Genomic DNA, 15,134 nt, shown 5'->3' on the forward strand with positions numbered 1-15,134 from the left:
GCAACTTGCACCAGCAATATAGTATTATAATACTTACAGCTTCTATTACACTTCATGTCTCTAAAAAACATAAAGTCACATTCAAGCCTGATGTTAAAGAACAAAACCATGTTTGTTTTCAGGAAGATGCACCATTTAGGCTGTGAATCTTTATTATTGTTATTTCAGTGATTGATATTTCAGTGATATTTGGATTTATCCAAATAACGTGCACTCCAAGTCTGCTGTAGCTTAATTGTTATGTTCATATAAGTAACACACGTGTCTGTACATTGGACCAGCTCATCAGGTGATACAGAGCTGGTAGCAATAAAGATTTGAGCATCTGGCACCTTGTCAGCACGTTTGCAATGCAGGCAGRGCTGTGGCCGTTTTCACATGCATCCCCCTCGTCTTCCTGTGGGAGCGTCGGTGCCGCTTCTGCTACCTGTGAGTGTAAACGAACCCGTGGAGCTGAACCTGGTTTTAATAGGAACTGTGCAACGGTAAGAACAGACATGTAAAGGGACATTTCTATGGCCTGAGTGACAGAAAGGGAAAAGAAACTTTAGTCATATAAATTTAAATACCTGGATCATTCAGTCGTAACCTCACATAGGATGTGCCACTGATCCTAATGGAGTTCCTAATGGGTATGAAGTTCAATGCATCTGTAGGAATTTGCAGGCTTGCTGCCTTCAGTTCCAGCATTATGTGCTGTACACATTCCTGTGTTTATTTACCAGGGAGAGTCACTGGATTCTGATGATACACTGTGATGACCAGTTTAAAATTTTTTTCAGAAAAACGATGCTAAATTTCAGTCTGCCACCAATGCATTACATCATCAGTTTAAACACCTGATTGCACGTCCGGGTGTCTGTACAAACACATGCTGTCATCTAGCTAACAAACTACAGGGGTGCGCAGCTCAGGACAGAAAACCCCTTCCAGGGTCAGGTGATTTCCATATCTGAGTTTGGGCAATTACAGCGCAGCTTCACCTGTTGTCTTACAATTTTGTAAGCAGCACTTAGCTGTCAGCAGTCACTTATATCCTTCCCTTCAGTCCTCATGTGATTGAAACAGTAGAGAATGCATAGCTATGTAGTTAAAGAGAACCTGGTTTGGGGGCCAAAAAATAATTACATAAAATAAGAAGCTTAGCCACACTTCTCCTGCCTTAAATTAAAACTTGGAATAAAATAAAAGAGAAATTCAGCTGGCAAGTTATTCTAGTTCTCCTCCTAAAAGGAGAAACACAGAAATCATCAATCTAGTTATGATGAGAGCAAGGAGATTTAAAAAGAAAAAAAATCCCACTATTGCAGATTTTCTTCTTGAGCAAATATATAAATAGTTTTTATTGGTTCTTTTTAAAATAACGTGTATTGAAACATGCTAGACTTAAATAGTGCTGCCCTCTGAACAGGGACTGTTTTGGTAGTCCCGCTGCACTACCTTTTCCCGTTCTGTTTGCTCTTCCCCTGCAGGACCCATCCCCGCCCACAACGGTAAAGCTCCCCGTGGCTTCGGCGGGGAGGTCCCTGGGCATGCGCGCGCGTGTGGCAGCAATCTTGGAAAAAGAGCTGCGGATCCCCGCCTTTGCCTGCGGTGCTTGTGCTCTGCAGAACTTATGTTCCTCTCTTCCAGGAAACAATTTGCCTTTTGTCTTGCACAACTTCCAGTACAAAAGATGTCATTCTACTGTAGCGTGGTTTAACCTCTAGTAAAGAATCCCATAATTCATCCAACGGTTGGGTGAGGAAATGAGCCTTACCCTTATGGAAAGATATGCGAGGACTGCTTTCCAAGTCATGGCCCTGGCCAAGTGGGACGCTAAGGCTACGTGGCCGCCCCAGGTGCCACGCTCGCGCCCGCTGCCCCCAGCCCCCCATGGGCTGTTCCCCTGGGGGCCGTGGCAAGAGGCGGAGAGCTCCGGGGCTGCCCTGGCTTCCACCCCGGCTCAGCCAGCCGGGCCCCGGTTCGGCTGCCAGGGCTGTGGCACAAGGTGGCTCTGAGACCCAGCTGCAACCTGGAGAAGAGCCCAGCCCCCTCCAGGCCCCCGGGAGGAGACTGACGCTTGTGATCCAAACCCAACTCTAGCTAGAAACCAGACCAAAATCTGGATCTGAACACTCCTGAATGTGGGCAGTCTCTAAACCCAAACCGAGTTTTACAGTTCAGTATAATTCCTCTAGGAAACATGATTTCTGAGAAGTACTAGTTCCAGTTTATATGAACTCTTTTATGTGAGAAAAATAATCCACTTTTTCATGCAACAGTTGGTACCCACCAAGATTTTTATGCCATATCGTATATACCTTTGAGGAACCTATGTTTGGGATAGTATGTGGCTTCAGATTACACTTAAAAACAAATGGTACGTAAGCATCACCTAGCCTCTCTGACAATGTAATGGCAAAGAGGAGCAGTATGATGGTTTTGGCACAGAGGAGCTGGCTCGCACCTTCCAGACTATAAACCGATGCTGTCACGTAACACTCCTGCTGAGAGGACACGAGCACAGGCTCTGTCCATGGGCTGCTGCAATGCAAGCAGCAACTGGAGAAGTCGCAGGAATATGAGAGGCAGCTAGTGAACGAGGCAGAGTCAGGACCAGTCACACTACCTGAGCAGAGGAAACCAGGCGCTCTGCAGACGGGAGGGGTCAGCCGGCAGCGGCTTGCAATGGCAATAAAGCCCCGTCCAGTGCACGCCATAGTGGGTGTACTGGATCAAAGCCCTGCTTTGCCTGGGAGCTGGGCTGGACGACCTCCTGCTGTCCCTTCCAACATAACGTACGCTATCATCTATAGCAGGGTAAGAGCAGCGCCAAAAATGCATCAACAGCTACCCATGACGGCTTCTAAAACAAATCACAGAGCAGGCTAGAGCTGCTCTCTACTGTGGCCCTGCGTACCCGCTGCTGCCTTGCTCAAACCGTCACATTTGGGGGATCGTGTAGATCTAACTGCATGTATTCTTCGTCCTGTGGTTACTGCTGAGAGCAAACAAAGAATGGATTTCTCTGTAACCAGTGTAGCTAGTGTGGAAGATTTTCTCACAGGGAAAAATCTCTTCCCTCCCTTCCTTCAAAACTGTGCTGCCATGACCCTCTTTCTTCCTGTGTTTGTTCTGGTTACGCCTGTCCGCACTGCTGTAGCCTGTAACAAGGGTCTCCTGTGCAGACCCTACCTCCGTGAGAACTCCCGTAATGAAGACACACCGCGTGATCGCGAGGGCTTACCTGCGCCCCGCGCTGGCAGGAGTCASGCTTCGTAGGCAGCGGTGTGCTGGCTGCGCTGCAGCGCTCAGCGCCCAGCAAGGGCCACGGWACCGGAGAAGAGACGCGTGACGGCAGGACGGAGTAGCAGAAGCACCACTTTTGCTGGTAGCGCCATACAGTTAGAAAGAAGCTCCCTTCTTTTTGTGCTCTGATTTTGAGAATAAGTAAATGTTACCTGTGCTTGTTCAGTCTGCAGAGTGCGACGCAGTACTGCCCAGCCTGCCTGCGGAAGAGACAGCTGCATCATCCACAACCGCAAAGGTGCTGGGACCAGGCAGTGTGTGGTGACAAAAACGRATGTTTCCAAAGAAAGCCCCGTCATTCCGCTCTGAGATCACAGCTGTGTCTGGATACTATTTCAGGATCGTTTCTAGGGCTATAGGTATGGATTTCTTGCACTCAAATTTTTCCACTTATGTCCTGTGTGGTTTCCTTGACCGTAGCTGCGGCGTCAGCAGCAGTCTGGTTCTTCCTGTTTTCTCTCTGCTCCATCTAAACTTGGTCAGGGAGAACGGGGCCTGGAGTGACTGAAGCAAGGGCACCTTGTAGCAGTAGCTCGAGGTTGCTGCTGCTGCCCCAGGTAGAGTAACACCACCGGCAACAACGGTTCCAGGGAAGAGGCAGAACAGCCTAATTCCAAGGTAAAAGGTCAGTAAGATAAGTAAGGAAATTAATTACATTTAGCCAGGCAATGAATGATTTCTCTAACAAACTTCACCTCTTCCTCTATTTTTCTGTTGTTCACAAGCAAATAATGCTTTGTTTCAAATATGTTTGATTTATTATTCATGGAAAAATTCTGCTATTCTTGCTCACAAAGTCTTTCTTGTTGTTGCAAACTGCTGCTTCTGATTATTTGACATCTACACTGTGCTGGTCAGTTTTTACTGTCCAAACAGGAATATTTCTGTCCCCTGACTGGATGATTATAACTTTTAGACTTGGATGACAAACAACAGTTGTTCTCCACAAATGTTCTTTTAAAGCCATATTCTTATTAAAACGTCGTTTCCTCTCCAGTGTTGAACTGACTGTGCTTGAAAATTCAAATTAGTATTTGTGGCATTTTTGCAGAGTTTATTAAGTCTGAAGTAGGTCACATTCTCAAAGCCAACTGAGCAGCAATTGCCAATGAAAACGCTGCCCTTCAGACGAAGCCTGCAAGCAGGGCTAGTTGGGCTGAACGCCATCCAAGTTGTGTGCTTTAATAACGCAAAGCTTCCATGGGGCCATTAGTAGCTCTGCCTGACAGTATTTCCTAGAAATATGAACCATAGGTTGCACACAGCAACTGCCTTCACAGAGCTTGTTTATGAGAGCTGAGCCCAGCTCTGGGAAGTTATCCAAAGACATTTTACCCTAAGATTCCTCCCCTGCCTCCTCGAACAAAAAAGTTCTACAACATGTTTGACAGGAACAGAATAAAACAGGCGATGAATGCTTAGATATTGTAGATGTGTATCACATGCATTGTGAGCATAAATGGAATAAGCTGGACATTATTTTTCACTAGTGGATTTTCCAACTTTTCTAATCCCGCTTTCAGCAGCTTTTGGGAATAACCTTGCTTGCTTATTGTTGACAAGTTTTCTAATTCATCATGATACTGATACTCTTAGGATAAAATCCTTGGCCCCCCTGAGGCCAGATGCAAAACTCCTGTTAACTCTAATAGGCTAGAATTTCACTATGCTCGATGCCTCCTTTCGTCTTACCTGTGAAGCTCTGTGTTAGCATTACAGTAACTGTTTCTCTGGTATCCAGGTGCAGAAACAGAAGAAACTTCCCACCTCACTAATGAAGCTTAGACACTGGGAAATGCTGCTTCTTTCACTCCTAGCAGCTTAGACCATTCACGGTGGCCCAAGCAACATGCATCCATGCTGCGTCAAGCGGAGGCTGCCCGTYGAGAACCACATCCTCATGAGCCTCCCTCCCCGGAGAACCGTTTAGTTCAAGCTATAGCATAAGCCAAAATGTAGGCAGGGAGCTCTTCAGCTAACCTGACAGCACTGGCTCCCGTTCTGGGACACATCTGCTTTGGTCAACATCGCACCTTGTGCCTTGGAGCCATCAGTTAGGAATTATTTAGATTGCACCTGCAGAGGAACTGGACAGTGATGAATCAGATGTCAAATTACAGAAACATTTAGTTGGCTCAAGTACAGTATAAGTCTGGTTGTCTAACTAGGTGAAGAAAGAGGCAAAATCAGCCTTGATTTATTTGACTAGTTCATTGAAATGACTTGCAGCTTTCTAAACTGTTTGCATTAGTGTTGGTTTTGTCAGGATGCTGAGGGCACTAATAGGCCTTAACGACCCCACCAGCCTCACCTGGGACTCCCACCCCCCCCACACTCCCCCGCCCAAGGACCTGCCCCAGTGCAGCCCTGGCTGTGCTTGCCTGTTCTGCTCCCCTTCAGGGGCGTTGGGACCAGTCCTGCCCTGTCAGTACGTGGAGCTCCACAGCTCCTGGGAGCCTCCAGTGTGTCCTGTGCTCAGTCAGCTTTCACTGACCTTCAGGACACCAAAAGATTTACATGCATTTACTTCTATGAATGTGGATATTCTAATGGAAATAGTTCATCCATCTTCTGTGAGTATAAAGCTTTCAAAAGGTAATCCTGCTATTTAAATGCAACTTTTAGTATACACTGAAATTACTTGATACTTATAAGACAGAAGTAAATATACAAGACCAATATGTTTGCATAGCAAACAATAGCCATGGCTGTTTTTTAAGAGCCAAGATTTGCTCACTGATCTGTGCCCTCCAGCCCTCCCCTCCATTTCTTCTGGCTCTTCCTCAACAGGGAAATCAACCTGGACATACAATTTCTGTATGTCTTACAGATAAAGCATGAGGAAATTAGAATTTAAGAGGGTCTTTAAAAATCAAACAATGTCTTTTGTTGCTGGTAAGCCTGAGGGAATACGCATATCCAACTTTCTTCCAAGAGAGTAAAATAATTATCCACTTTGGGAAATATCCAAGGCCACGCTGACTTGTTTGTAAACCTTGTCTGTATTTGCGGCACAAAGATAATATTGTAGGCCATTCTTTCTAGCAGTGCCCAACAATAGCTTAACCAGTAAGCTACTCCCATATTCTTGGCTCTCTGGCAAAGCCCTGGAGCCATTAAATTCCTGGAACAGCCTAGAAGTGATGATGAGCTTAAGCTGCAGACCTACAGATGTTGATCTCCCTAAAGTCAAGAAGATTAAATTCATACCTGAACTAGTTAAAGATGACCTCTAGCTCAAGCATTGAGCACTTCTGTTCGTATTTGTCCCCTGTGTGGTGTTGATTGGTTCTCTCTTCCCTGAATTCAGTTTTCAGGTCATAGTTGTAGATTATTAAAAAAGTATGATAATAGAAGGGACTCCAGTGTCTCCAGGATATGAACAAAAAGAACCTTTTCTGGCCATGGAAAGTATGTGTAGCTGTAAGAGGTTCTTTGTTTCTATGTTCTTTTGTAAATGATAACTATACAATCAGGTAGCACTATTGTTGATGGATACAAACAAATATTCATTGGAATTACTCCTTATTTAAGAATAACTAACAGCTGGAGGCTATGTGCCACAACATGCAAAACAGATTTGTAACCAAAGATCTTTGGTTGGTTGTGGTTTGTGGCTTYCAGCCCAAGTGAAAACAGTACATGGCAAGTGTTTTGTTTTCTCTTCTTTTGTTGAAGTATGCTAGTGTGAAGTTTCTTTGCTTCAATGCAGGTGGTGTTTCAACAACAGCAAAATATGATTTTTCCAGCTGTCCATGACTGTGCTTCAGTTTTGAGGCTGCAAGCCCACCTCTGGGTTCCAGATGGCCTCTGTTGGCACCACCACATTGAGGTCAGCTTTGAATTCTGACCACCAGGTCTCTCAGCGCTGGATAGCGAGTGATCATGTACTCACACAGCCTGTCAGCCTCTGTTTTCACATCTGATTGATCAAGAGCGTTTTCTAGTCTATGTACTATTGTTTCTCTGCTCTTAACTCTTTACTTAGTATTGTCTCATTTCATAGGAAGATACCCATGAGGTCAGTCAGGAATGCGCTGTCATATGAGACTATCTGTACTGATTAATCAGAAGTCATGCAACAACTCCTGTTGTGGAAACTTTTACACTTCAATTTTTGGTTTTCAAGTGTAGGATTCTACCTGTTTTATTTTTGTTAATACTCTCCTAATATGCGGTGATTACTTATTACCATAGTTACCATATCTAGCAGACAGTGACAGGGCTATTGAAGCAAGCAGGATCTCAGGCTTTCAAGTTAATAGTCCTGGTTGGGCTTTGTCTATATGGTGATCCTGGGAAAGATAACACAAATTAGCAGGTTTGGGGAGCTGAAAGTTTTCATGGGCTCAAAAAGGGGCTGTACAGTTCATGAAGGAGAAATCTGTTGTAGGCTACTAAATGCATAGAATCACCTCTGGTTCAGGAAACCCATTTTGGGAAGCTGGAATATTATTCTGGCTAGGCTACCTGTTCTTCTGCTGCTCTTCAGTAATCCAGTATAGTTGCTCTTATCTTCTTAATAGAAGTGAATCTAAAATAGATCAGAAATAAGTAAAAACAGGACCACTTTAATTCTACCATGCTTTTGCTAATCCTCCTTGGACACCGATTCAGTGATTTGTCCTCTGTGTTCTACTGTAGAAAGGCCCTGCTCTAATGGCAAATGACTGGAACCAATATTTACATTAGAGAAATGGTAGAAGGACATACTCTACTAGCACCTAGAAGGTATGTCTTTAAAAACATATACTAAAACCTCAAACTACAAAGAATCAAAGGCACTTTGTAAACATATCACATGTGCGTACAGAACTGTGCCTGTTACTGTACAACCTCTGGAAGAGAGCCAAATATATCTGTTTCATTGTGTTTTTGCCATATGTCATCCAGATCTGGATTCAGCATGATGTGTCCCATAAATAACTTGGCCCAGCTAGTTCAAGATTCCTGTCAGTAGGACAAAGAGGATTTCTGAGGAGCTCCACAGTATTCCTACTTCCATGACTGAGGAGACCAGAAAGACTTAGCCTGTACCAGGCAGATGTCTTACACTAATAGAAGAAGTAAATTATGTGTCTAAAATACCGCAAAACCTATTTCAAACCTAAAATCTTTTCCCAAGGCCTGGGTATTCTGAAAGATTCATGTCTGTGTAATGGCATCACATCACGACAGTTAATCTTTGCAAGGATGTGGTTACTCCCTGGTGTTGTCTGCGTGGGAGAATAGCATGTGTTTCTCTGCAGAGCACTCTGCCTGTGGAATTTGCTCCTTTGACATGGTAGTTCAAGCAAGTCCAGTTACCTGTGGGTCATGCTCCTAGTTTGAGGTACTGACAGATAAAAGTATTTCCTAGATTAGAAGGGGGTAAGCTATTTGTTTCTGCTTGCTCTCAACTACCATTAATCTGGTGACCCCCCTCTTGGCATTCCCCCAGTAAAGTTTAATGAGTTATATTTGATCTTTCAGTATTAGCTTTGGTTTGTACTTCCCATTCAGGATAGGATTTTATGTCTCAAAGAGGTTGTTAATCACAACGTTTAGAATCATGGTGTATATGATAAACTGATATAAATAATACCATATACTCTTGACTCAAGTCCTTGCACTACTGGCTTCTCTTATTCCACATTAAGACTTCAAATAGTTCCTTCTTATCGTTAAACCCACCCGTAGCATTAAAAAAAAGTTACCTGTCAGCCTGTCTTCCATACCACTGTGAATATTGCCACAAAACACGGCTAGCTGAATCCTGAGGTCACTGACACACCACACAGGTATATCACTAGGTTTGTATCAAGATCAGAGCTTGAATGTAAAGATACTTCATAGGGAAATGAACCAAAGAGGCAAAAGATTAGGAAGCACCTTTCTTTCTGTTACATGGAAGCAGCAAAGCAGGGCCACAGGAACCCTAGTTTCAACTCATTGCTTTAGCCAAAATCATTTGGATACTAAAAGCATAGGTGGACAGGAGAAATTGCTTAGAGACCCATGTAGAGTAGCTGCCTCTCTCTTGAATATGTCTCATAATTTTAGGGGATAAGCTACCCAAAACTGTTTACCTAATACACAATTGGCCACTTGCTTTTGTTTCTGTTTCCTGATAGAATGGCTGGAGCTTACAGACAGGAATATAATGATAGTCAAATATTTGCTGGAGAGGAATATTTGTCCTGTGCAAAGCTATTCCAGCTGGAATTCATCAATAGTTTGGTTAAACACCTTACCAAACATCCATCCAGACATATATTTGGCCAAACAAAAAGCAGCAAATTGAATAGAAGCTGAGTATTCAAAACTATTTTAAAAAAACTCTTTATGCTCTGAGTGCTTCACATCTGGCTGTATCCTGTTCCATTTAATCGCTAATGAAAATGCATGTGAAAAGCAACCACCCTCTTCAAAAAGCTTATTTCTGCTTTTGGGCTTCCCTTTCTGCTATTTATTAACTCTCCATATTCACAGTAACTCACTTTCTCATTTGCAGTCTCCTGCTGCTCTGATTGTCTTTGACAAGGGCAATGGAATGAGGGTGGGGAAGGATGATGGAAAACATTATGATTTTATCAGCAGCCTGTTATACATACTATTATGAAATGAGAAATAAAATCCATGTGTAAAATATCAGTATTGGTAATAAACTGTAAAGCTCATAAGTCTGTTAACTGTAGGAAAGGCTATGATGGGGAGGATCAGTGGTCTTAGATGAAAGCCAGCTGCCCAGCATCTTGCCTCTGACAGCAACCAGTAGTAGATGCATAGAGAGAATGTAGGAGAAGACAAATACAGTGACCCCCTCTCTGCAACATCCCCTTTGCTTCCACCAGTAGATGCTTTAGAGACCCTCTTCCTGATCACCGTGTTTAATAATAGGATTGTGCCCAATCCCTTTTTAAAGCCATTCATACTTTTGGCCTCCACAACTATGTGGTTATGAGTTCCACTGTTATAATTATGTGTTGATTGATCATTTGAGTGCCCTCATCTGCAAATCTTTTAATGGCAGCAAGAAAGCACCTATGTAATTTGGCTATCCAGCACTGAGGTTTTCCTGCCCATTATGCACAAGCCTAAGGGCCCAAGAGGAACTATGAAAACTCTTCAAGGCATGCACAGCAAGCAAGAAAGACAAATGAGAGATAGTACATGCTAGAAGCTGAACTCCTCGATTCACTGCAGAAGAATCAAAGGGAATATGTTTCAAGGTCACTGGGCTTATSTGAAATCTGAAATCATATCTAAGCCTTTAATACAACAGGATCTTTAGGACGTTTCTATTGTTCAGTCAGAAAGAGCAATAGAGTATCTTACGCGATCAAGTGTAATATCAAACTAGACCACAAGTCTACTGAAATATGAGCAAAACACGTCTCCTTCCCCTCCAAAAGCAAATAATGGGCCTTCTAAGCTTTCACATCTTCTAAAGAATTCATCGTGTACGTTTGTCTTCGTTAAAAGGTTGTCAGCTCACAGTCCTGTAAACATGACCTTATTCAAAGATGATTGACCAGATCAAAGGTTGTGAGCTGCGTTTGAGCGCTTCGTGTATCCCATTTTAATAATCTAAATGCATCACTGTTCTTTGCTTTAGTAAGAAATCTTCAAGGGAGAGGATTCATAGGCCTCTTCTGGGTGTTATCTGGGGTTTGTGGGTGTTGATGACTTCAGAGTGAGAAGAGTGTGTAGAAAGCAGATAGCACTTCACAACAACACTGAGAAACATCAGTGGAGCACAGCAGAAAACAAAGTTCTGAGCAACAAAGCTCTACCTCTAGCATGGATGTGTCCCGTGTTGCAGGGAAAGTGGTAGAAAATAGTTGGATGACTTAATTAGCATCTTTTCGCTTCTGTTAAAGCTACTTGTGTCTGTTCCTACTTTTCCCTGCATCCTCCTGGAATGTTTTGCATCCCCAGGCAATGGCCAAAGCAAAGATGTGCAGGAATGTGCAGTCCCTGCACTCACTACATGAGGGCAAACTAGGGGCCATGTTTGAAATGTTGAATATATCTTTGTGTCTTGTGGGCTGTTTTGCTGGCTTGGGTCTGTCTGCAAAGGTCTGATACAGTATATTTTGTCTCTTCCCTTCAATCTTCTTTTCTTTAAATCTATGGCTCTAATATCTATGTAGCAATACCTTTCTTTCCACTTACTTACATAGCAATACCTTTCTTTCCACTTCTGTGTCTCTATCAGTCAATTTTTCCAGTCCACTCCTCTTTTCATTTTTCTTTTTAAAAGTTTATCTCTGTTCTTTCCATCTAAAAGATTGAAATGTGATTAATGGAGGCAACAGAGAAGTGAACACTTGAACACTTGGGATTAAAGTGCAAAGTATAGGTCACCTATTTGTTTCAGGAAAGATCAGGCTTGCCAAAGCAAATCCATCAGCTGAGATGCCTATTTATATACAGACATTATCTATTTATTTGGTAGGGAGGCTCTTGAGGACAGATCTTAAAGAACCTGCTGCCAAGTAAACATTTAGAAGATATCACTGAGCAGATAGAATGACTGCAAGGGCACTTGCAATAAGCAAAGTTCACACTTCCCTGTAATGTGGCATCTTTGTCAAAAGGCCTCACATGTTGATGGCACTCTCTGTAATCTATTAGTCTGGCAGGAGTTCCCACTATAACAGTAGTTTTAATTTTCCAGCTCCTTTCTACAAACTTTACAGTAGCAGTTCATTCCAGCAGCTTTTATCCACATGAATAACCTCTTAAACTCCACGAAGGAGCATTTCTTGTGTAGATACTGGGGGAAGTATGGTGAGGAAGGTCCATACCACCAGAGACATAGCATCTTGGCAAGTAACATGCAGTATAGCTTCTGCTATTTCAAATAGATCAGAGATCTTACAAACGACATAGGTTCATAAGAACCAGTAATTTTAAAGGCATCTCTTTTTCTGAATTGTGATTAATTCCATGAGATAAAGTATCCCTATGGAAGAGGATCTGAGTTAGCTCAGGTATTCTCAAGCATAGCATTGTGACAAGTATGCATTTGTAGGTGGTAGATAAGATGAAAATAGAAAAGAAGGAATGAAGCTGCATTCACATAACTCTGAACAACAAAATGATAAGCAAAGTCTCAGCTGGATGTGTCTGGGTGGAATGTGTCTTTGTATATGTTGTAAATCATCGAGGAGGGACAGGCAGCACTAAGTTATTTACTGTGCACCCGAGGCTTCTGGTACAACAAGATGCCTCCTGCAGAGAATGTCAACAAACATTGTGAATACATTGGATTTCCCATCGGGCCTGTTAATTTTAGGAAAGGTCTGGATAAGTGCATATTGTTTTGATCGTGACCTTTTGGATTAACAGCTATAGCTTGACGTGAGGTCCAAAAATGCCAGAAATGCCTCCTGTCCACCAAAGGATTTCAGCAGCTTGTTAACTGTTAACAGACTGTTTAAACACACTATAATCTGATTAACCCAGAGACTTGCCCACTGGAGCCATTTTCATTTATCTGGCCTGATAAATGAGCTTATGCAGCACATATTCTGTTAATCATGGCTGCGTCCTGAAATGTGGCTTGGTTAAAAACAGCAATGCAAAGGAGTCAGATGGGTTTTGCCAAAACTGTCTTAGCAGTTCCGATTCATGATTGTGTAAAATACTTTCTCCCAGTTTCCTAGGAGCAACTTAAGACATCCATATATAGGTAGGTGCCTGGCCTTACCAAGTTAATGAAGAACTAGCTGCTGGAATTTTGTTAATATATTGGAGGTGATGTAGGATTTCCTTGTTAGTGTTTTCTAGTGCAAGAATGAGGACACTCAAAGGGTAGCTAGTTCTAAATGCAGAAAGTATGTTAGAAAACTGAAGATTTCTTCGTCACAGGAAGTTCTGAACGCTGAAATTTTACAGGGGTTCACAAACTAGAAAAATTTGGGGGAAAATTCTAGCCAAAAGTACAAAGATATCAACTCCAGTCTGAGAAATTCCTGAACTTCCTAGAGGTTGGGAAAATGCCTAAAGAAAGTCACTGTGTTGCCTGCTTGATCCTGTACACTTTAAAAATCTGCACTGGGGCAGGATGCTCTACCACGTGGAGGTTAGGTCTGATCCCATCCAGCCATTCTGAAGTTATGGAGGTGATATCAAAACCAACTCCCTCTCCCTTTAGTGCTGCCTTTGCGGATGCTTTATGAGACCATAGGTGTTGCCCTGACTGCACAAAAGAAGCACTTGGTGAAAAATGTGTTTTTTTTAACTATGCTCTTGTTGAGCTTTGGATGCACAGCAAGCTATTTCAAAGGAGCAAAGATCCTTAGAGGAGGCCTTCCACACAATCACTAGGTGAAGGGAGCAAATACCTGGGAAAACAGAGCCCGCGAAATACATTCTGATCTGAAATTATGTATTAGGTCTATTGATGTAGTGCAAGCATATGAAAATTAGAACTGTCCAGATAGGTGGTTTAGGCTTTGATAGGTTTCAGTTGATTTAATCATTTCCATTTTCTATTAAGATCCAGTTCAATAAAAACAATAATTATGGTAAACTGTGAAGGTTTTTTAGTAAGGATTTATGCAAACAGTCCTAAGGCGGGGGGGAGGCAACTGATCCATGCCAATCATTTTTATCAGCTTCAACATAACACTAAAGCAAAATTTTGGCATTTTTCTAGACCATGTAGAGTCAGCAAAGTTATTTTGTTTCAGAATAAAGCCAAAGTCACAGAAAGTCTTTCTTACAACTCTACTGGTAACATTTGAATATTTGAATCTAAAAGTACATAGATTTTGCATAATCTAAGACAACTGGTGTACAGTGATTTATTTTGCCATGTTTCTTTCAATGTAATGTTGTCCTGAGATACTGTTTGCATTACAAAGCACTTGCTTTGAGATGTCTCCACAGAACACTGTTTCTCCATAGGTGACCAAGCCCCTTCTCTCTGCAGTGAATCCTCAAGGACAAAAGGGTAATTAAATTCAAATTAACAATTTTTTTTATCAGACACAATCCATTATTAGCATAGTCATACTTGCAACTAATGCAAGATAAATGCAGCATTTCTCTGTTAAATACCTCTGTTAGGCTTCATATCCTTCCAGGGTCACTTGGTTCAGTGCCTTCCGCCACCCTCCACCACTTAGGTGGAAGATTAATGCTGCAAGGTTCATTTGCAATTACTGTACAAATCTTTATTGTCAGTACTGCTGGAGACAGCTGACAGATCAGATTGCAGAAGACAGGTGCTATTTTTGTTTTCAGTTCATTTCAAAGTCTAGATTTACTTGTGGTCAGTCACAAAAATGTTACTAAATTGTGGTTGTTTTTTGTAGTAAAGTGCTGCCTCCTGCTGGGTAAAAGGTATTACAATAAAGCTTTTCTTTAGTAATAATTCTGTAATTTATAATAAAGTATTTATTTCACCTGAAGTTTAGGAAAGGACATTTTAAGTATTATTCTGTTAGCAGTTAAATAGAATTCTCATTTTAAAAAATTGTTTAGCCCAGAAGAAATCAAACTAACTCAAGACTCAAGGGCTGCACAAGAAAATTACCTTGATATTTCAAGACCATATACTTATTTCCCTGAACAAGGAGGGATGCTGTCAGTGTGCCATATGTACAAAGGTATACTTATCCTAACTATAATAAACAAAGACAGTTCAGTCCAAACTTCTTTGCTCATACCTCGCTTGGCATAAGTATAAAATTGAATTCTCTGAGAGATTCAAACACAGATTTTGCATATTGCCTAACACTGCTCAAAACACGAGGTTGCAAGCTGGCCAGGAACGTAAAGCTTGCACCTGCTGAAGCCTCCCACAGTACCTCGGGGGAGGCAGGTCTCAGCAGGACAGGGAGAGCGAG

General features: G+C 42.3%; 1 long non-coding RNA gene across 1 annotated transcript; it reads right to left on the minus strand.

The window, feature by feature from the left end:
• Positions 1 to 111: 111 nt before the first annotated feature.
• Positions 112 to 7,903, minus strand: LOC146596372 (uncharacterized). The gene is made up of 2 exons (XR_014895753.1): positions 7,762 to 7,903; positions 112 to 7,586 (listed from the first exon to the last, which is right to left on the minus strand). It is a non-coding gene; the product is annotated as an uncharacterized LOC146596372 (long non-coding RNA).
• Positions 7,904 to 15,134: the final 7,231 nt, after the last annotated feature.

This window comes from Rhea americana, unplaced genomic scaffold, assembly GCF_003343005.1.
Source record: "Rhea americana isolate MKP2758 unplaced genomic scaffold, rheAme1 scaffold_202, whole genome shotgun sequence".
Lineage (NCBI taxonomy): Eukaryota > Metazoa > Chordata > Aves > Rheiformes > Rheidae > Rhea > Rhea americana.